The following is a 23,732-nucleotide window of genomic DNA, read 5'->3' as shown; positions in this document are numbered from 1 at the left end:
TAATAGCAGCATCTACACCCACAAACATATATAGCAACAAATATCAAAAGCACATTGAGCACCAGAGTTTCGAGTTTTATGTTAGACTGGACGTATATTAGAAAGATAATATGTATTTATCTGTAATACACATGACTGTTTTACATTTGCATCATCTTTTGTTTTTATTGTTATTAATTTTAATAAATTTAGCTTTAAATTACATTGCCCCTGATTCAATAGTACAATTACAACACATAAACAGTCATATTTGTACCGAGACTATCAGTTGAATTACGCTGGCAAAACCATGATTAATGAGATCCGATAAATTACATTCTGTGCTGAGGAGCGCTTGTATCGCGGTGATCTGACACGCGCATGCGCAGTGCAGCCCGGTGACAGTCGAGCAACCTCCTCGAGAGCCCAGCAGAGATCATTCAGACAGCAGCAGCCACTCTCACTCAGTCTCACCAGTTCCTGTTTCCGCCACGATTCTCGACACACATCGATACGAAGCATCCCTTTCATTAAAAACATACGCGCTTTGGAGATACACGTACTCTCACGCCAAATCAAGGTAAGTGTCTCGCCGTTGTTATATGACTGCATAGCGTTGAAGAAAACGACGTTTTTCTCGCCGGTGAGTTTTCTCCATCCCGGCCTGTTGCTAGCTGCCTCGACTGCCCTACGGGGAGAAATAACGGGCAGGTCTGCGGCTCGAGCGCGTTGTGTTGTCGCGCCGCGATATTGAAGTGTGTGCACTCAGACATTCAATCTGTAGCCATTACGGTCACAGCGCACTGTATAATGTGTTTCTGTACGATAAAGAGATGAAGACGATTGAGTTCCAAACATAGGACGCTTACGCTCAACGAGTCAACATCACATAGCAAAACACCTCTCAAAATTAACCGTAAATAAATGGTTTAGCCTATATCAGGGGTGTTGAGTGGTGCAGCGTAAATGGCCGAAATGTTGGTCAGGCGTTTAGCAGAAGCACAGCGTGTCCATGTTTATGTGGGTAGAAAGGGACAAGGTAAGTCAACATCAAGTCGCTGCCACATTCCTTGGAGAAATGTTTACTTGTAGACCCTTGTAAATAAGGCTGCATGTATAACTGGCCAGTCTGCAAAGTGCTGTTTAAGTGTGAAGTAGGCAGAGATGATCCAGACTGAAAGTCTTACCCAAACATTAACAATAATTATGATAATGACTGTTTTTCCCTAGCTCAGTTCTAACCAGTCCTTGCATTATTCACCTCTGTCACAGGTTATTACTAACATGTGTTGGAAATTTGAGATCTTATTGGCTGTGTATTAAAACCTAGTAAGCTGCCAGTGTGCATAGCCATTATTTGTCTCCACAGATTATTTCCAATTAATCTACTCCTATCACACCCATTAGACACATTTCGGGATGGGCACCATTCATTGTCATGTTATAACAATTTGCCTTTAATGTTTCATGGCTGCTTTGTGATTTTATCTTCTCCAGACTTTTTAATCAATGCTCAGAAAACATTTGCCTCACTTAAGAGCTTTATAAAATCAATGTCTTCTACAGATGTTTGATCATTATGCACAGTCCTCTGCTTTTCCAAGCTTAACCGATAACAAGCTTGGATAGTCAAGTGTGCTATTACATCTATATTACATCTACTAGGACTCGTGTGCATTCTCTCAAGATGCATACATCTTTAATAAAGCTCTTTTTTTAGTGATACAGCTTACCCTCGCTTGACTTGGAATTAGTGAGTATATTAGTGATATAATTAAATCCACCGTGATAACTGATACCGCCAACGAATTGATACCTCTAGCACTTTTCCATTGTTTGAGGAAGTACACTGTAAAATATGTTTTGTCAGGTAGCTGAATAAACGTGATTTCTTGTGGTAACATCTAAGCTTTGTGGTGTTATTCAAGTCAAAAATATTGACCTAATCGACCTTGGCACATAATGCTATGTTAAACTAAAGTAATGGGTCAGGTAGTCTCAGCCTCAGCCGGCACACCCACAGTCTGTTTACTAACTGTCTGATGCTTATAGCACACAAAATTGGAAATGCTTTCTCAGTTCAGTCAGACCAAATCTGATTGGCTGACTTCTACAGGATTTCAGAGAGCTTCGTTTGTGCTGGTAATGTTCTGTGTTGATACAATAAGTGGATTTGAGGACAAAATTTTCTCAGAAGTTTGTCAGGTTAGTCACATCAACTCGTTTAAAGATATTCAACATTTGGTTTAAGGCACATAGCAGAAAGTAAAACGGTTATCCATGATCAGAGCTGTATTTTCTGCTTTGTTTACTTTGGTATGTCTGTGAAATACTCTGTAATGAGGTTCTGTGCAGTACTTACACTCGCTACACATTTTCTGCAATTTTCCTGTATGTTTTCTGTGTAATCGCCATTATATATATATTATTTATTTTCCATGCCGTGCGATTAGACCTTTGCTGTTTAAGTCAAAGGCCTGGCTACGTAGACTATGGGTCGGGTAGAAATAGCTCTTTCAGGAGACTTCTGCATATTTTTACAGTATTTGACACACCTCTTCTATGTTTACTTACCATGGTTCTTAGAGTTACCTTAGGCATTGGCAACCCCTGTAACTTCCCTAAAGGGCAGTTAGCTGTTCATTTAGCCATTGGCCCCTTTCAGATAATTATTTTTAAGAATCCACAAAAAGAGAATCCACTTGCATACTGTACAAATGTTTTGTCAAGTGAACTAAAAATGTGGTTCACTTAATTACATGACCTGCCGATTAATTAATCAAATTAAACATAAATTATGAATTGCGTATATCATTATTTGCTGAGATGGGTCCACAAATAAATATAATTAACCATATATAAATAATACATAATAATTCCCATACATAATCAGATTGAAATATTGCATTATTAATGCAGGAGAGTAGCCTAAAGCATTGATTTGCCAAAACAAAAAGTGGCTTTAGATGTCAATATATAGTTTTTTTTATTAATTATTCCCATATTATTAAACATAATCCTACTGTCGACCGCAATCCATTTAGCAATTAAGTTCATAAATCTGTCCTGTTCTTAGGACGTGTTCTTGTGTTCTGTCTGTGCTTAGTTAAATTGTCGATCTACACTGACTGAGCACTTTATTACAAACACTATGGTCCTAATAAAGGCATTTCATTCCGCAGAACTGCCGCTTACTGGATATTTTTTGGCACCATTCTGAGTAAACTCTATAGACTGAAAATCCCAGGAGATCAGCAGTTTCAGAAATACTGAAACCAGCCCGTCTGGAACCAACAATCATGCCACAGCCGAAATCTGTGAGATCACATATTTCCCCCATTTTGATGGTTGATGTGAACATTAACACAAGCTCCAGACCCGTATCTGCATAAATAATAAATAATAATAACAACGATAATAATAATTATTAATCATTATATCACAAACAAGAGTACTATTGTACTGAATACAATTTTGTTAAAATGCATTGGTGTTGAAAAGTAATTTTATTTATGTCTTGTTAAAAGTTTTAAGAATTTGATTAGACACCATTTGTATGATTAAACTTTCTAGAATTTTCTAGTTCTACAAAATTTATTTAAAAAAGGGAAGAAATAAATTAAAATAAATTTTAGTAGGGTCATACTTAAAAACACAATGCATACTTAATTGAGAAACACTTGAAGAAAACATTAATTTCTCTTAATTTATTATTTACATTGAAATTTAACTTTAAATAAGCTAAAGGCATGTGTTCAAAAGCATGTTAACATAATAGCATATTTTTGCTTGGTAATCATGAAATTTCATTGGTATCGGTACCGACTAATGAAATTTTGGTATCGTGACATCACTAAACTGTAAGATGAATAACTGTGAAGTCTATCCCGAATTTACTGCCGAAGTGCACGTAGGTGAAGCATTCTTTTTATTTGTCTGATGAAGGCTTTAGTTGCCGTTAATTTGTTTAATATATATTTCATTTTAAGAGAGGTTGTTATCTAAGTATTGAAGATCTCTGGGCTCGCAGTCCAGCTGTAAGCATGAGGTTGAATTGCTTGTGAAGTTTGTATGGCTGGCTGCCCCCTACTGATGTGGATTGTAAAAAAAGTCACATGCACTTCAAGCTTGAATTGTTCTGATAGTAGAAAAATACTTATTTTATTACAAAATATATGTATGGTCAGGTGGCATGTTTAATTGCATTCATTTGTTTAATACGTAATGTTTTATATAATTAAATCAGCTAAATTAACGCATTAAATCAGCAGCCCTATTTTTTTATTGACTGATTTAACTACAATATAACAACAGTACTGTATGTTTCCACATTTTTTCAAAAGGAAAAAATAATACATCTGTACTAGTGTTGTCAAAAGTACCAGTACTTCGGTACCAAGTCGATACTAAAATAAAAAAGATGTAATGGTACCAGTGTTTCTGCAGTACCATTAGTACCGAGCACCGAATCTATCCGGGACCAGCTCACAGTATGACTTACGACAGCTTTAAAATGCTCTCAGGCTTATTTTGAATGCATGCTCTGTTACTTCTTGTACACTGAAACAGACAATTAATCAAAATTAAAATCGTGACATGCCCTAGTATGATTTATTAAACTGATAAAAGCTGCAATCTTACTGTGTAAGGGATATGTACGTTAAATAAATCGACCTCTCATCCTCTATAAACTCCACAAACATTGAGAATCATTCACATTGTATGAGATGACAAAGCAGAGTACTTATCCATTGTGAATCATGTAAAATATATATTTGTATAATTAAAGTCACAGCATCTGCGCTCTAATCTCAGCTCAGCTTTATTTATATCGCATTTAAAACAACAGTTAACAAAAGTGCATCACAGTAATAACATGTAAAACAGAACAAGATTTAAAAATGACCACGTACACAAACACCAGTAATCTAAAATACAAACACTCCAAAACTGTGTTCTACATTTCATTCGTCAGACTCAAAGGCCAGTTTAAAGAGATGAGATTTCAGATATGACTTAAGTCTTCAACGATCGCACTGCGCAGTGTCACAAACTGTTTATCCAGAAAAATACAGCAAAAAAAACACGTCATAATAAACGCATGATTCAAAATCAAATCTAAATGTCTGAAATTGAATAAAAATATATTACAACTTTATAGTAAAATGTAATATTCTCTATAATAATAATAATTAATCAAAGTATCACAAGAAAGACATCTGTTGAATAAAAGTTTGGCAAAAAAAAAAAAAGCTTGCTATGTTAAAAAGTTTTATGTTCACCTGTTAAAAGTTTAAAAAATGTATTAATTAGACACCATTTTGATGATGAAATAAAATTTTTGAAAAATGTTCTGGAATATAATGATAATTATTAAAATAATTAAAAATAACTAAACTGTTGTGTTCAATAGCAGATTATCATATTAACATATTTTTGCTGTGGTATCAAAATTGGTATCGAGAACCGTGAAATTTAACTGGTATCGGTACCGACTACTGAAATTTTGGTACCGTGACAACACTAATCTGTACTACTATGTAAACTGATGTAAATAGATGGCTAAAATATCACCTTAAGGCTATAATGCTCATATTAGCATATGCTGGTGAAAGAAATGTTTATTTAAAGTTTGTCAGGGTCCATAATGTGTCTTCCCACACGACTCAAAGCGACCTGTGCACATAAGGGTTTTTCTGAGTTTTCAATTGATATTTAAATTAATGATGTAGATGTGGGGGCTGCACATGTTAGCATGGTCACATGATTATGTAACAGGACATCTTGTCTAGCAGGAAATTCCCTGTGCATGTCTATCTTGTCACATTTGTCATATTTGAGTAATGAACTAAAAAATCTAATAATGCACACGATAGATAATTGTATCCTGGGGTGAATTATGAAGAAGAATTATTAACCCAGGAAAAGACGGTTCTGGTTTATGCTCATTTTATTAAGATTGATTGGTGAATTAATAGAGTGCAAAGCTTTGCTACGTTCTTAACACCCCCCCCCCCCCAATGCTGTGAAGTGAAGGTCAAGACTGGGGCTGCAATAAACCTCAAAATCACAGATCAGACGGGAATGAAGGGAATCTCATTCCCCTCCCCTACTCATCGACTCTGTTCTGCCAATATCAGGTGACTACACTTGGCTGAGTTTCCATAACAATGTGGACAGTGGGTGGGGATAAAGAGGTTCAGATCCATTTTAATGATAGTGTTGTTTGCCTCTCTGAGTAAGAGATGGAAAATCTCTCCCAATAGGTTTTGATTGGAATGGAAAAGAGGTGTGGGATTGGGTGGCGGGAAATATTTTGTGGCGTATACATGTGCAGGTGTGTGTGTGTGTTTGTGCATTTGTGAGAGATGCACGATGAAGCCAATAGCCACAGTGGGGCGGGATAACACATGGACTACATTTCTGGCTGGGATCCTAATGTCAGACCATGTAGCTTTCTACATGATAAACATTTGCACTCTATTATAGTTTAGCGACAGTATGCCGCAAGGAGGAACAACCCAGCCATCATCTTTTCTATCTCTCTTCTTCACAGGACAAGGGAAAGCATGACTTATTTTTCAGAGCCCGATGGAGATTTTAAAAGTCTGTGAGTGTGTGTGTGTGTGTGCATGCTTGTGCATTTCTGTGTTTTGCTGGTGGGTTCTTGGCTGACTGCTTTTATCAGACTTGACAGTGGCCAATGACAGGGAGCTGTTTCATTGGCTATAAATACCATACTGCAATGTGGAGCATCGCTCTGGCAGCTGCAGGGGAACTACTCCGCCATCGCCCACACATGAGGAAAGGCATGGTCAGGATTACACCAAGTGCAGACCTTGTTTGACCCCTATAGAAAAATAACATGTTTTTGCACAAATATATGATTTAAATTATTAAACGGGCATATTTGCCCTGCAAGCCTTGTATTGTGCAGTCATCACAGTCAATGATTGCCTACTGCAGGGCTTAATTTTAACCAGGGGGAATTTGTTGCACACAGCTTTTCTCTCAGAGTTCTCCGTGCCCTTGCAGTGCTAGACAGATGAACATGAGCACTGCCAAAAACACACCTGCAAAGGTAGTTGGTAGACTCTGACTCAGAAACAGAAGCATGGCTTGACATTAACACCTGCCGAATGTAGGTAAAACACTGCTGTGGCAGGTAACTCCATCATTCATACTAGCCAATTTCAGCTGGTGATGTTTGCAGGGTTTTTAATGTATTAAAATTTCTTGTGAATTTAACTGTTTTCATTTTGCATTCAGCGCTTTATACACACTTTATATGGCGGAGCTCTGGGATGGCACAGAGCGGAACTTTTGTAAGTCAATCGGGCTTCCTCGATATCGCAGCGGAGAGCACAAAACTCATGTGACCCATTTGAATTCTGCAGAGGATGTTGTACTTTTAAGTGCTAAAAAGGAAGGACAATCTCAAACTGTCTCAACATTATAAACAGCACTGACCAGGTAAATAGGAGGCCACTGTGCCATCATATTATCACACTTTTTACTGCAGTGATGCTAACTGGTGTATGACAGAAATGTTGTAGATTCATATAAAATGCATTTGGTTTTATTAAACTTCATTTTGATTACAACTATGAGAGTTGTAGTTAAAATTTCTAAATGTTTTGGCTACTAGTTTTTTTTTTTTTTTTCCATAGACCATCTACATTTATCTAACCTTGGAAATGAGGAGCCATCCATGGTCTTACCTGTGGTTGGCCTTATTATTACAAATGCTAATGTTAAACAATGGAAGAAAAATAGTAAAATTTATAGTGAAGGTGTTTAAATTCTGGACTTAATGAACAATGTTCTGTGTCCTGTTAAACTCGTATTTTCTTTGTTATGTTCACATAAATGTTAAAAATAAATTATGCAGTTACAGTCTCCAGTTACCTTTTATCTGTTTTTGTGAGGTGGGGGATTTTGGCTCGTGACTTTGCAACACCACTAGCCAAAATGGCCGGTGAGCCAAACATTTAATGTCGAGCCCTGGATGGTAGGGTGAATAGCTCTCTACAAACTTAACCAAAACTCTTGTCTTGAGTTGAGACCCCGGAGGCACACAATTTGTAAACTGATTTTGTCATATACTTAAGATACTTGCAGACAATAACCTAGTTTCCATCCACTTTTTGCGCTGTTTTGTTATCGACAAAGCGAAACCGCGTAATTTTTTAAAAAAGAAATTTGCCGTTTTCTGCCTGTTTCCATTCAAATGGTCTTTTATCGCTATAAATGGTGTCCGTGATGACATTGTGGTTAAAAAAAAAAATACTTTGTTGCATAAGTTTTTGTTTATTGCAAAATAAATCTGCCCTTAAGCCGTTTCCAGACAGAAATGGGTGTATATCGCTAGATATCTCTGGTCTACAGAAGAGGTTAAGGCTAATTATATAGGCCTAACAATATACTTTTTCATTTGGTAATTTTTTTTATTTTTTATTTAATGCTTGACTCATTTGGTAATTTATTTAATTTAATACAGGGAATTTTGCCAGCATTTTTTCAAAAGTAATTTAAACAATAATTTTATAGAATCGGGCTATATGTTTGTGTTCTAAAAAAAGCACACTGAAGCTTTTCTCCAAGTATTGTGTATTTATTTTTAATTTAAAACATCTTTGTGTACTGAAATGTTATGCTATTTGTATTGTGGGCAAATTCCATGACTGCCGTTTATTATTTTGAAAAGTGTGGAAAAGAAACTTTAATAAATAAACGGATGTGTACCGTGATTAAATTAATCGCAAATAGTGGCCATTCATTTGTTCTCCATGATATTTGTGTTTAGATGTGTTTGCAACATCTTTGCAGATATGCCATTAAGTCCAATCCATAACAGTGCGAGTAATGCTTCACATAAAATTAATTGGCTTTCAAGGATGTATTCCTTGTCGTCAGGATTAACACAGGCTAACGATTGGGGTAAATTCTGTCATTTGTCACTACTTTTTAGCGTTAATGCTAATTTTCTCAACAAATGGTGTTTTCAAACCAGTTTTTCGTAACATTTGAAATGTCGACATAGAGTTTATATGCTGGAGTTAAACGGAATTGTGAAATTTTAGCAATAACTTGCGTTTCCATCAGCTATATCGCAAAACGTTTTGATGCGATACACTTTTTTTAGTAAAAAAAAAAAAACATAGGATGGAAACCTAGTTAAAGGAATAGTTTGCCCAAAAATTAAAATTAGCTGCTAATTTACTCACCCTCAGATCATCCAAGATGTATCTGAGTTTCTTTCTTCATCAAAACAGAATTTAAGACTTTTAGGATTTAATTTGAGGCCTCATCCTCTAAACAATGCAAGTGAATGTACAAAAATTTTGGATGGTCTAAAATTCATATTTAGGGTGAATCAAAATAATACACACAACTTCAGTCAACAAATAAAGTCAGACCATCAAAAAAATTTACATTCACTTGCATTGTTTAGAGGAGGAGGCCTGAAATTAAATCCTAAAAGTCTTAAATTCTAAAAGTCAAAAATTGTTTTGATGAAGAAAGAAACTCCGATACATCTTGGATGGCCTGAGGGTGAGTAAATTGCCAGCAAATATTCCTTTTTGGGCGAACTATTCCTTTAATGAGGCCAAGGTTATTTTAATGCAGGTGGGTGCGGATTGGAAGCAGGAATAGACAACAACCATCACACATTGCTGCTGAAATCAAACTTTCAAGCTTATTTACATATTCTGCCTTTGTGAAGGAAACTAAATTCTTAGTTGCTTCTAGCTACACTAGTTCGATTTTGTGTGTTGTTGCGTTCCAAAAAGTGTCAGACCGCAATTCACGACTCTAGTACGTGTCACAGTTTCAATGTTTCCTCAAGCGGTGATATAGCAGACATTAGTTTGAACTGTCTGCTTCTACAATGGTTTTTCTCTTTTCAAGCCAGCTACTGTCATGGCGGAGCAACAGTTTGAAGAAAATATTTCTGAGCACGTTAGTTTAAGTAAATATACTCTAGAGAATCTAACTTAACTGAAAAACACATCCAGTTGATTGACACAGACTTTTGAACGTATCTTTATCACTCCCTTGAATACTAAGGTTTGTTTCTGCCACAGTACAGCAAGAACTTTGACCCACCCAGTGATGACTGTCTGGAAAATTATTCTTTGGAAGCATAATAGGAAGTTCCGCATTTTTCCATTCCTCCCAGGTACTTGAATGATACTTTTTCTGCTGGCTCTCTCTGTGTGGGTGTCAGACTTACATTGAGAGTAACTGCCCTGCTTTGTGTTCTTGTTACACCCTATATTTCACCCTGCTTCATTGTGCCAACGAACACGTCTTGCCCTATCCAACTCTACATCCACACACCCTCTGGCGCTCACATAAACATGAGGGAAATGGAGGCCGGATGTACAAAAGAGAGGGAGTTAGATTGAGAGAGAGCTAAAAATCCAAAATACTCACGTCAGGAGGATGGAAGCATTTTGAAGCATTTATTCCTGTTGTCTGCATTGCTCAGCAGTGACCCTACTGTAGGGTCAACTGTAGCATGCTCAGTGGCATACTAAATGCCTTGTGGATTGTTAAAATCTACTCTGGGACAATTATGAATCTCTCAGGTGCTCACAAAGATTCATATAGAGTAGGGCTGGGCGATTAATAAAATGTTATTTTTATATTACGACTTTGGCTTTCAACGTTTAAGAAAACAAGATAATCGCATTCTGTTTCACAATGAAACACCCCAGCTTTATATTTTTAAAGCATAATTTATTAAAGTTCAAATAATTAGTAAGTGGGTTATGAAAATAAACTCAGAAACTGTCATTGTGAGTTGTGTGAAGTTACCAGGGAAGAGATTTAATCTTCTCCCGGCTAATACACACTGACGCGGGGGAATGCTTGTCACTTTTGTGTATTTGCTGCAGCTAGATTATAACGTGATGGCTCATGATGTAGTGAATCATAAAATATGTGTCATGTTCACTGTGTGTATCTTATCATGAAGAGAATCGGTGATACAAAGCTCTAAGAAGAGAAAGTTTATTTTTCATGAGTTAAAGATAGATCAAAGTGAACATAAAGGTGAGAGATTGTAGTCTTAGCCTATTATACACTGGAATATACGTTTTTGATTAGTCTTTTTTTAATTTTCCAAATTAATATCTAGAACTCTTTTAAAACAACATACATTTACTTTAAGAGCTATACTGCAGAAGAAAAAGCTTTTATCTGAGAATGTTGAATACAATATAATCAGGGCTTGTCATTTTATAATTCGCTAGTGATCTAGTAACAGCTGCACCCTGTTTGATTTACAGGCGGCGTATATGTGTGTGCTGAACATGTGCGTGAGTTCTGAAAATGCTCACGCTAATGCGCACCTGAATGTTCAAATACATTTCAAAATTCCGCCAAATGTCTTTGTGAGGTCATCATGTAAACACAGGGAGTGATGTCAAAAGTGAACGTAAACAGCAGAGAAAAAAGCGGATTTGTATTAAACTTGTAAGTATAAATGTTAGGTAATAGACCTGCTGCCGTCTAGTGTAGTGTATCATCATAATAATCAAACAACCATATAACAATCATAACAAGAAAATGAGAAAACACTCACTGCTCTTTACTGGGTACCTTTTAGTAGCTTTAAAAAGTATTAATGTATTATAATCATACAGTGAAGACCAGTAGTAGTTTTATGTTGCATTTGATTCTGAAATTTTTCTTGACTACTTGCCTACTGCTGTTCAACACTTTAAAAGCTGTTAAAAAAGCACTGAATTTTCTTAATTTGTTCTATTATTTTTTTTATCTATTTCTATGTCATTGCTATATTTTATTATTATTTCATTGACTGTTTACTAGTCTTGAATAATTACTTAAGAACTTGAAACCATTCTTCCATAATTAACAGATTAGTTAGTGTTATTATTTTAGTTAGTGTTATTATTTTATGTGGTTTTGAAGCTGGTATTGGGAATCGTCAAATTTCACAACCGACTACTGAAATGTTGATATTGTGAAAATATGTTATGCCTTTATTGTATCTCATTCCATAGAAGTGTGAGCATCCCTGCTGTACATGATGGAGATGGAGGCTTTCCTTTATTTGACTGCCATAAGTAACTGTCAAATAATTATCTTTTGACATTGGCCTCCTCCCCTACAGTTCAGTTTACAAAAAAAAGTTCAATGAATGCAAGATGTTTCCAAAGTCAATGAGTAATCGTGTTGAATAATCGTGATCTCAATATTGACCAAAATAATTGTGATTGTGATTTTTGCCATAATCGAGCAGCCTTAATACAAAGCAACAGAGGTAGGTTCAAACAGGGAGACAAGATGTCTATTGGAATGTTATTAAACAAAACAGATTTGCAGGGATAGGACATCTCATCCGTTAATAGCAGCCCTAAAGAGTCATCGGGTTGAGATTAGGGCTGGGCGATATGGCCAGAAAATCATATCTCTGTATTTTTTGGTGAAATGGCGATATACGATATATATCTCGGTACTTTCTACGTTTTTCCTATTTGGATAAAGAAAATCTGTATTTTTTTATTTATTATTATTTCACATCCTGCCCAATGATATCCTGCAAAACAATGTTGATATTCAAGGATATGGAAACAAATATAGTGAATGTAATGGCGGCTATGCAATATATTATGTGTAAAAAGGTAGTTAAAATCACAATACATTCTAAAAGTCAAAGCCTTATGTGAGATTTCACAATCACCTTTATTAAAGCAGTGATGATCAAAATAATATACAAAACAAAGTTTTCTACTTGTTTGAAACTTTACAGCTGCACAACTCTGATGTGCAAATAATGTAAACAGAACAGTAGAACACTTAACTACTTTATCAGAACAAGTAGGTTATTTGAGGTAGAACATTCTTTAATAAACAAAGTATTTTATAGTGTATATTACTTACAGATTTTGTGCAAGGAAAACTAGCCTATCAACAGCTTCAGGCTTTAGAGATGCCCTGTGGCAGGCAACAATGTTACCACTGCAACTGAAAACCCTTTCAGAATTCGTCTGACCTCTGTGTACATTTCTGGCAGAGCTTTAGTTGAAAAGTACTTGTGACTGGGTAACTGATATCTGGGGTCAATGGTTTTAAGCAGCGTTTTAAAGCCGTCCTGTTCAACTGTTGCAACAGGAACCATATCTTTTGCGATGTGGAAAGCTATCGCCTTAGAAATATCGCACCATCTGGAACTTTTCTTTCCGTAAGGCACGCTGCGGGTAAAAGAAGCTTCCAACGAGCTTTGTTTTGGGACAGAAAACTTTTCGGGCTGCTTATTCTTCGTGGCTGAGGTTGTAGCAGACGAAGCGTGAAGTTTTAAACACTCATCGTACTGCACTTTATGGTGACGTTGTAAGTGGTGGAAGAGATTTGATGTGCTTCCACTTTTTGACACGACCGTTTTATGGCATTCTTTGCAGATAGCTTGGTTTTGCTGCTCATCGGATCTTTTAAATCCAAACCATCTCCAAATAAACGAACCAGTGTTTTTCTTTTTACAAACCAGATCGTCTTCGGATGGTCTGATCGTCACTGTGTTTTCCTCCATGTTGTTAGGCGAACTTGTGTGATGGAGTGGGAGTGGTCCGGTTCGTGCGCGTTAACTGAAGCTTGAGCGGGAGAGGTTTGCATCAAACCATATCGATATACACGATATTGTCTCATCCTGTATCGCGTTGAGAAAAAATATCGATACATTTTCAAAACTCGGTATACCGCCCAGCCCTAGTTGAGATGGATCAAGCTTGAACATCTCTATGGTTGACGATTGTCAGAGATAGGCCATATGCCAGCGTGTTGTCATCCTCATTTGTACATGTAGCAGGGTTGGGGATTTTCATACTAAGAGGATTAAGAGAGATGTGGCTGGATTGGCAAGATTGGATTTCACCTTATGCTGATTGATATCTTCAACACTGTCTCACACATCCAACCTCTCAAAGTGCATGATTGAGCCTATCAGTGGCTGGGAGCGTAGTAGTTAATGCACTTCAATTTACGTTTTTCACGTAGTCTCAGGCTGTGTTCCACTAGAGCTGTTGTGGTGGCAATTTTTTACCACCGTGATTGTTATGGCCCTATCACTGCCAGTGAACGGTGTTGGACAGTGAAGGCGGGGAAGGTGGTGCGCACAAATTATGTGTTTATTGTGGATCAAACTTTAAAAAGTACATAATTGTACACAAAATAAAAATGGAACCCTTTGTAAAATATCACAAAATACCCAATTAAGCAGTTTAGAAGAGTTACTATATTGAGATTTATAAGTGCTATGCCTTAAACGCAGCGCTATGCGACGTGTCATATGCACAAAGTCAATGGGCATGGTCATGAAGCTTCGATGTTTCTAGACGAAGGTGGGTCGGAGAAATCACATGTGACGCGCTAATGGGCTGGGTCAAGTGAAATTTAATTCTGAGGTTCTTCTCTGGTTATTGCACGGTCTGCGTCCTGTATCCCATTTCCTGTTTAGCAATGTCGGTACAAATGAAGACAGCATAAAAATGTGGTATTGTAAATAGTCTATGCAACGCATACCTGGCTCTGTGACTGTATTGTCGCCTGCGCTGCTCCGGACCGCAATGTATGTTTTGTATATTCTCTATCAACCTCTGGGACTATTGGCTCTTGTCCTACTTGCCCGTATCTGAACTGATTGAAATATGATTTGATTCTCTCACATTATTATTTTTTTGTTATGTATGTTTGTTATATTTTATGTTTAATTTCTGTACAGCATCCTTGAGATTTGGAACGGCACAATGCTAAATAAACCTAATAATAATAATATGTATATTGACCTACTGACACACAAATCATTGCTAGTATTAAAAGTGATCGATAACTCTTTGATATCATCTGCTGGGGGAATCCCCAAATTGCAAATGCAGGAACTGACTTTAGATTTAGCACCGAGATTAGACGTGGTTCTCAAATGTCTTATCACAATTACCTATTTCTCAGGAAAATAGCAAATTGCACTTTGCGGCACTTCATTAACATACAGTACACTCACAGATTGCGCAAACACTCCGACCCATGCCCAGTTGTGCGAATATTGCACTTAGAGTTAGCACTCTCACAAAAATTGGATAAAACGTATCTCATGTTGCGTCATTGTGCGTAGTCATGAAAATAGTAGGGCTGGTTATTACCAGCCACCTCACGATACAATACGTATTGCAATACACATGTCACATTCGATATATCAAGCTATCATGATTTGATTTAGATTTCGTATTTAATTTAAATACATTTTGGTATATTTCAGTTATAATGACCACTTTGCTTACATACAGTATGAAATAAATCCTCTTTCAGCTAATGCTGTTATTCATTACACAGGGAATCTTCTAACTTGATAAATTACAGACATACAGAATACATTTTACACGTTTTATTTCATCATTAGTTTTTCATCATTTTGGTGACATTTTAGCTTTTTAAATAATATAGTCCATGTATTACATCAATAAACATGATGTATTGAAATTGCATATATTATATTGCATATGTAGAGTATATTGTTATATGTTTGTTGTTTACATGCCTAATTTGTACTATTTACAAGTATATATTTCAATATGTAGAACAAGTGCTAAAATGGTACTCTTAAGACCTGTGGCAGGGACTTTGACAGAAATGTTTGTTTGGTCGAATGGCTTCTTTACAGCATCCATACTATGTTTGATTAGATTTCAATATTTATTTTGTTGTTTTTGATAAATAACTGACTGTTGAGAACAGAAAGGATATTAAAAGAGATATTATTAACAACAAATGTTGTGCTTGGGTCTAGTCTTTGGAATCACATTACACAGAAAGTGTCAAAACGTTTACTCTCAGCGCGCAGTGAAAATATCTTGCTGCTGAACTTCTTCGCCACTATACCACACAAACACTAGTGAGTGAAATTGAGAATAGATACTTAGGACGGCCGCGAAATATTGACATGCCCACAGCAAGCGATGTCATTGGAATGAGTAAGTCATTGTGTGATGCTCTCGATGCAGCCGAGTGGGCCTGACTCTTATTGTATGGAGTTTGTTTTGTGGAATATTTCTTGCAAATCATTAGTGATTAGGGCATTTGTTACACTCAGGTAACAGCTGAATGGGCCGGCTCAATGAACATTCGTTTGACTGCCTGAGGAAACTGAGCTTTTTGAAAATGCTCTTCCAAGTGTATACATTTGAAAACGCCATGCTTTAGTGTGGACAGGGAAAACTGAGATATCTGAAAACGACTATGTATTTGTTGTCATGTGATGAAAATGTATTTGTGGGTATGGTGTGTTCACACTTGTAGCTTGGTTCTCTTGGTCTGGACCAAAAAAGAAAATTATACATTTAGTAATACATTAGCTTTCATTAGACCAATGAAATTGCCGAACGGGTTAAGGTCAAAACAACTTTTTTGTTTACTGTTTAGATTAAATCGAGCGCGCTCAAACTTCCCATCATTCTGATTACGGTAGTAATTTTGTCACCCTCACCATGGTAAAGACATGGAGAAACGCATATGATGCAGCTTTCAAGTTGAAGGCGATTGATCTGGCTGTTGGAAAATGAAATAGAGCTGCTGCACGGGAGCTTGGTCTTAATGAGTCGATGATAAGACGTTGGAAACAGCAGCGTGAGGAATTGACTCAGTGCAAAAAGACAACTAAATCTGAGGCTATTCAACTCCGACACCAAAGGAGATGATTTCAGTGGTTTCAGTGCACAGGACGAGGAAGATAGTGACCAATGACTTTCTTGGTAGGCTACTGTTTACTGCAAATGTTTTATTACAAGCCGTGTGTGGCAGCGGGGGCGTGGTCAAGCGCCTGTCCGGGAGAGAAAAGCTGTAAGGGCGCTTAAACCTGCGCTAAATTATGTCTAACACCGGTGTCTAATTTCAAGTGCCCTGCTTCACATGTCCTTCTTGGGAAAACTGTCACACGGGCACCGGTAAGGCTTTTAATGGCCACAGCAATGTTTACAATCAATTTTATAAAGTTTCTCAATTCTTCTATGCGCCAACACTAGACTGACGTGTGTCACTCTCTCAGCTCTGTGGCTGCTGCCTTTTTATGCCGCTCTCCCCATGCTTACTGAAATTAGACACTGGTGTTAGACATAATTTAGCTCAGGTGTAAGCGCCCTTACCGCTTTTCTCTCCCGGACGGGCGCTTGACTACGCCCCCGCTGCCACACCGTGTTTCGTTAAAGCCTATTTATTTTTGTTACAAGCCGTGTTTCGTTAAAGCCTGAGTAAAGTTCATTTGTTTCAATGTACCGGTAGGCACCTGCGGCTTATAGACAGGTGCGCCTTATTTATGTTCAAAATAATATTTTATTTAAAAATCAGTGGGTGCGGCTTATATTCAGGTGCGCTCAATAGTCCGGAAATTACGGTATGAGAAACAGCGCCCCCAATTCTTCCCCATATACATGATGCTCTACACCCCCAGCCAGGGTTACTTGACAGCTGTTCACAAACAGAGCCAAGGCCTGCCTTTCACGGAGTCTGTGGTGCCAACTAATTTCTCACAGGGCCTCATGTAACTTAGACACCATGTTTATATATAATTTTTTATTTTTTTTCAATGAATAAATACTACCAAATGAATAGGGCTGGGACAACGTAAAAAAATACGTCGATTCGTCAGACCCAAAACAAAGATGGCGGCGCCGGAGCGTAGTAGCAACACGAGTGGCTCCTCAGACTATCAGAAGTGCAAGGCGGCATGCACTCGTTCCTCTAAAGTATGGGAATTCTTTAATTTAAAAGGAAACAATTCCGTGATATGTCGTCTTTGCAAAATGGAGATGGCCTTCCATTCTAGCACCACGGCAATGCACCAGCATCTGAAGAGGTGCCACCCAGTTGCAGCTGCAGATGACAGAGCACCGTAAGTTTTTTTTCAACTCCCCACTTTGCACTCTGTGTTGGAGTAGGCTATAATACGTTGTCGACACCTAAAGTTTTCGCTTATAGCTATTAATAATGCGCTTATAGCTATGAATGTCGTGAAAAATACATAGAGGACACTGACAACGCGCTGACAGACAGGACCAATCAGGTAACATTTAATAAAGTCTCAACTTTCAAATTTGGTCATTCAAAGAAAATTAAACCATAAATAGGCCTACTATTTTGTGGCTCTTTAATGTGTCGTGACAGATTGCCTCAGTTAAAGCTGCTCGTGAACCGATCATCTTTTCCTTGGTTAATTTATAGCATCAAATAGGCTAAACATGAATGTAGCCTACATCAGAAGGACTGTTGTTTTAACCATGGAAAGACCTCAGTACGGTAGCCTACAATCCATTATTCAAATTCAAATCCACCGACGTTAATCTTCTCTCTCCTGACTACTTTGTCGGACAAAAATGGCGTATTATGATTGATTGATCAGATCGCCAGTCAATTAAACTCCCGGCAAATGTTTTTTTTTTTAACATTTTATACACCCCCACCCCCGATGAAACCGGTATCACCGGTGTTGTCACAAGTCGATTAATCGAAATCGAATCGGACTGGAAAAATGAATCGTTAGATTAATCGATGCATCGAAAAAATAAATCGCTAGATTAATCGTTTAAAAAATAATCGTTTATCCCAGCCCTACTAATGAAGCTTTAACAATTTCGTGCTCTAACCATTCTGAAAAGCAGGGTACAAACTAGTGATGTCAGTTTCAGCTTTTAATCTTTTAACATTACCTCAGACTGCTAATGATAGCTAGCTAGTGAAGCTGTAAGCAGTGTAACGTTATGGCAAATAACCTAGTAATGCAAAATAAATTTACGTTAATCATCATGATTGTAATTTTTTTTTTTTTTTTTTTTTTAACCCAGCCAAGTTGTTTAGCTATTATATTACATTACATTGTATTGTATTATATTAATTATGTTAAGCAATAGTAAAATATTTCTTCCTTAAATTTTTCACTTTCACACATTATTTTAAGGCTTTCTGATTAACACACAAACCCTTATTTCTCATGAAGGAAGACTTCGAGTTCCTGTTTCTTGGATGTTATTATCTCCACAGAAATAGAGCAGGGCATCTCTGTCTCACTGCCTGTTATTAACACTGCGTGAATAAACCCACAACGTTTATATTTTCGAGGGAGTTTTGCGAAAGTCTCTGTAGACGGTGTGCTTGAGAAGTGGTTCATCTTCACGTGATGTCCGTGGTGCGGTTCCCTGAGATGCTCAAGTTCAACTGAATGACTTTTTTCCTACGCGCATGAGACCTCATGCGGGGAAAGACGAGGCTGAATCCAGCTTCTTAATCAACTGCTTTTTATTTTGTAAAACGTTACTTACCTAAATGGGTCATCCTCCTCAACCAAATACTCCAGTGCAGATATCTGCGAGTGTGTGTGTGTGTGTGAGCGCGTGAGTTTACAGCAGCGGGGGAGGAGCTGACTGAACTGTCTGGCGCACAAGAGAGAGCGCAAAACACAATCTTTTATATTATGTTATTATGAGACTGAAAAGTGCAAAAATATTTTAGTTGAGAAGTGTAAAAATGTTTTCGGTTCATTATGAGACCATGGCGGGGCAAATTAGACTGCCATTGTCTAGTCAATTAATGGGAAACACTGAATAAAATTTCTTGAACTGCAGAAGGGAAGATGGTCCAAACTAAACAGGAAACAGCCCCCCCACCCCCATCTCTTAGTTTTGGTCTCGTTTCCACTTTTTCTCTCTCTTGCCATCAGGATATTGCTTTATAACTCCACACTTCCCAGGAGTTCTGTACCGTTCTTTGAAACCAAGGTGTACTATGAAATATTAGAGAGAATGCTCAATGAGACCCTGTCAAACATGTCACTGACTCTTCCTGTTTGAACCTTGAAGTAGTAAAATATTAGCTTTTTTCCATTGCTGTTTAAATAAGCTTAATTAATAACTTAAATAGCTACTCGTTGATGGGTTTGTGTGTGAATCTCGACTATCTTCTGGCTATTGGCCCAGCTGCCCCTCACCCACTAACCACAGTTTGTTAGCCTGGAGGTTTGGCCCAGGTGGGCTCTACCTCCTACATAGAAAAGAAACAGCAGCAAGCCACAAAGCTAATTTAGACTGTCATCTGAAACTTCATATTGCCGTTTTCATGCTACTATTCTTCAAACGTGCCAGTTTGCATGTAAACATGCTACTTGTAGTTTTCTCTAACATTACTTTTTAATCATAAAACTGTTAATACAAACTATTGCAAGGTCCTTATCCTTGTAAGTAACTGCCTTCATTTGAAACTGAAATCTGTGCATGTTTGTCTCAATGCTCTACGATCATTGAGTGTTTGTCAGCTGCCGATGATTTTCAGCAGTGCAGGGCAGAGGTTTGGTACAGAGGAACAAACCTCATATGACATTGATGACAGAGAGAGACAGGGTGCTAAGTGGAGATATGTCACATTAGATTACTACTACTATCTTTTTTGAGCAGTGCATAAAAGTGCAGTTAAAAGGGTCGGTCAAGCACCCTAACCCTTTTCCCTTATCATGCAGGTGATGAATTGTTTGGCAAAAGTGTCCTTTCTTAAACATGCCATGCACTTTCATGCTTTCACTCTTTTCATCTCTCCATCTGTGTCTATTTCCTTTTTCCATTCTTTTTTCATTTGCTCTGCAATCGACTGGTTGTGGAGCAACATCTTTGAGCCCGGCTATCGAATACAGTTTAGACACCATGGAATAGCATTAGTCCATGCCAGAGAGAGGCATTAAAGGCAGGGAAGATCCGGTTCAGAGAAATAATCTGATCAGTGGATTTGTCGACTTAATTTTTCTCTAATCCTCATAGTGTTGTGGCAAGCCCCTTTGTATTGAAAGGCACAGGTTGTCTTAATTAGGATCAAGAGTGGAATTGCTTCTTATGCCAACTACAAGCTACTTGGGTTTCAAAAGCATAATATGTTAAAACATTCAAAAGTGGACATTGATTTCACAGTATTGTTAAGCATGATCAGCATTCTTGATGTGCTGACGAGAAAATGTATAGCTGGTTGCATGTGTTAACCACAGATTCATTTTGCCTTGGTCATAAAGTGATTTGAATGGCAGTAAACCAGAAATAAAACTTAATCTGTGTTTATATTACAAACAAATAAATGAGCCAAGCAATATCACTTTGTTGAAATGTAATGTAGAGATATAAATTCTATGTTTATTTTGTAAAACCAAGGAGGGCACATGCTCAATCTTTGTTCACGAGATTATAATAAAGTAGTGAAGAGAGCAGATATAGAAAGGCCTCATTTACACCTGGTGTTAACGCTCTGATGTGTGAGGGTGTTTTTGACATTTGTGCTTTTTTCAGTAGCTTAAACACATATTAATTGCTAAAGTCTGACAACACTGTATTCAACAAAGTCTGGGCTACAATAATACGTGAGCAACATGTGTGTACATGTTTGTATTTTTGAGAAAATAACGTTTATGCATGGTTTTGGAAAAATAAATAAATATAAATCATTGAAATAAGACCATATAACACATAATAAACATTTGTCCACAAGCCTTTTGAGAACTGGATCTTGTATCCTAGAGTTTTTGCCACAAAATTATGAAATCCATCCTGATCACTGGAATATGAGGAGACTTAATGATCAAAATCAAGTTTTAAGTTAAAAGAAGTAATCAAGTAATACATTTTCTTTACATAAAAATTTTACTTAATTTTAGACCTACAATACCATTTAAAAGAAGTCTCTTCTGCTCATTATGACTGCATTTATTTCATCCAAAATACAGTAAAAACATTGTGTGAACACTTTTTACAATTTAAAAGAACAGTTTTCTATTTGAATATATTGTAAAATGCAATTTGTGATCAAAGCTGAATTTTCAGCTTCATTACTGCAGTCTTCAGTGTCTCATGATCCTTCAGAAATCATTATAAGAAGGTGATTTTCTAATATGGTCATATTTACATCACATTTTACTCATTTACACCTGAACAGATATTTGCAAGCACAAGCTTTGTTGATTTATAATGAGGTTAAAATATAATTTAAACATTCATATTATTTTAATATCATATTACATTTCATATTTATATTATACAGCATACAATTTAAATACCTGCATTAGCCTAACAACATTTAAATGTAACTAAAACTTGCTTATTAGGAGTCATATTTCAATACTCTGAATCCTGGCTGGCAAGTTTGGTCCCACTAGTAAAATATGTACATGTTTATATAAAATAGCACGTCAACTAATATGTAAGTAAAACAAAATTATTTACTCGTCCGAAATTGTATCCTCTGCTGGATCAAGTCTCTCTTCAAAATACAAACATTCATCGGAGTCCCGCTCTCCTGAGGAAAATGTTAACTCTTCATCACTATCCGTGAGTTTCCTCACCTGTGTATTGTGCATCTTCCAAACATGCAGAAAAGTGAACAAGCTTGATGTTCTTACGGCACTCTCGGGGACGTTTACCATTTGCATTGATCGCCTCAGCATTACTGTATGAATAGCGCCCTCTGCCCGTGGGTGTGATCACATTAGGGATAATTAGCTGAGCCAGGAGAAATTGTACATCGCTTTGATTCATACAGATTACATTGCAGGAGAATATTTTTTTACATTTTTTGAATTATTTTATTTAAAAGTAGACATTTTAAGCTTTCTTTAGACATATATTCATGTTTGTGTGATAAGTATTCGCTGAGTTTCAGTTCATTTTTATGACGTGTTTTAGAAATATGCTTGCGAACACCGAGACTGCTGAAAGTGCACCCTTATATTTTCTATATTTTGCAAAACCACAAGGTTTTGTTGTTATTGTGAGTGTACACAAATTAAAGAAGACCATTTATAGTCTCTAATGATGTCTTACACTTATCTGTATGCCCCAAAATGAATTTTTAATGACAACAAGAATTAATGTAATGACGAAAAATCCAGCAGGATATGCCAGCGCATCCGTCGACCCCAGAGGGTTAAGATGTGTTTTGTCCAATATGTTTAAAAGGGTCATGTCATGAGGAAGAAAATTTTTCATGATATTTTGAATGCTCATAGAACATCATTGTACTATAAAAAAAACATACTGTAAGTTTTAGAATTTAAAACTTACTATCCGACCAGGTGTAAACGACAATGTTTTCGGATTGCCCAAAACTTATCTTAATACCATGTGTAAACGGGGCCAATTGGTTGGGATCAGACATTATAATTGTTAAACCTTTCGACCATACACCGATCAGCCACAACATTAAAACCACCTGCCTAATGTTGTGTAGGTCTCCCTCGTGCCGCCAAAACAGCAATAAACTTCTGAGATGCGATTCTTCTCACCACAATTTTACAGAGTGGCTATCTGAGTTACCATAGAATTGTGTTACTTTTCCACTGCACGTTACGGTTCGACTCGCCTCAACTCTCTTTACTTTTCTGAGCTTACGTTTCCACTGCAGTTTAGTGCCATCTCAACGTGGGTGGGATTATAAGCTGATCGTCGCCTCCTCTACTGCTGTGACATCATCTTAAACACAACACAAACTGACCAAAACAATAACACAACCGCTAGCTGTTAGCTACTAGCTCATTGTGCTGCTTAAAGCAGTTGTGGCATGGTGATTTTACACAAGTTTAACAGTTAAATTGGCCTGGTTGTTTTAGAAGCAAGCTTCCAGTAGATGCTCAACTGAATAAAGTGAAGCTTTCAAGCAGAGGATAGAGTTAACATAACAAAACCATCCTCCATTGTGAATCAACGCCAGTCCAGGGC

At 37.1% G+C, this 23,732-nt stretch overlaps 1 protein-coding gene across 1 annotated transcript in view; it reads left to right on the top strand.

The window, feature by feature from the left end:
* The first annotated feature begins 397 nt into the window (after positions 1 to 397).
* Positions 398 to 23,732, top strand: part of LOC127657304 (alpha-(1,6)-fucosyltransferase-like) — a 153,553-nt gene continuing 130,218 nt past the window's right edge. Inside the window, exon 1 of the mRNA XM_052146037.1 lies at positions 398 to 559. The gene's annotated coding sequence lies outside the window, so the exon portion shown is untranslated. The remainder of the gene's footprint in view (positions 560 to 23,732) is intronic.

The sequence above is a fragment of the Xyrauchen texanus genome, chromosome 16, assembly GCF_025860055.1.
Source record: "Xyrauchen texanus isolate HMW12.3.18 chromosome 16, RBS_HiC_50CHRs, whole genome shotgun sequence".
Taxonomy (NCBI): Eukaryota; Metazoa; Chordata; class Actinopteri; order Cypriniformes; family Catostomidae; genus Xyrauchen; species Xyrauchen texanus.
This window is presented reverse-complemented; position numbering and strand designations above follow the sequence as displayed.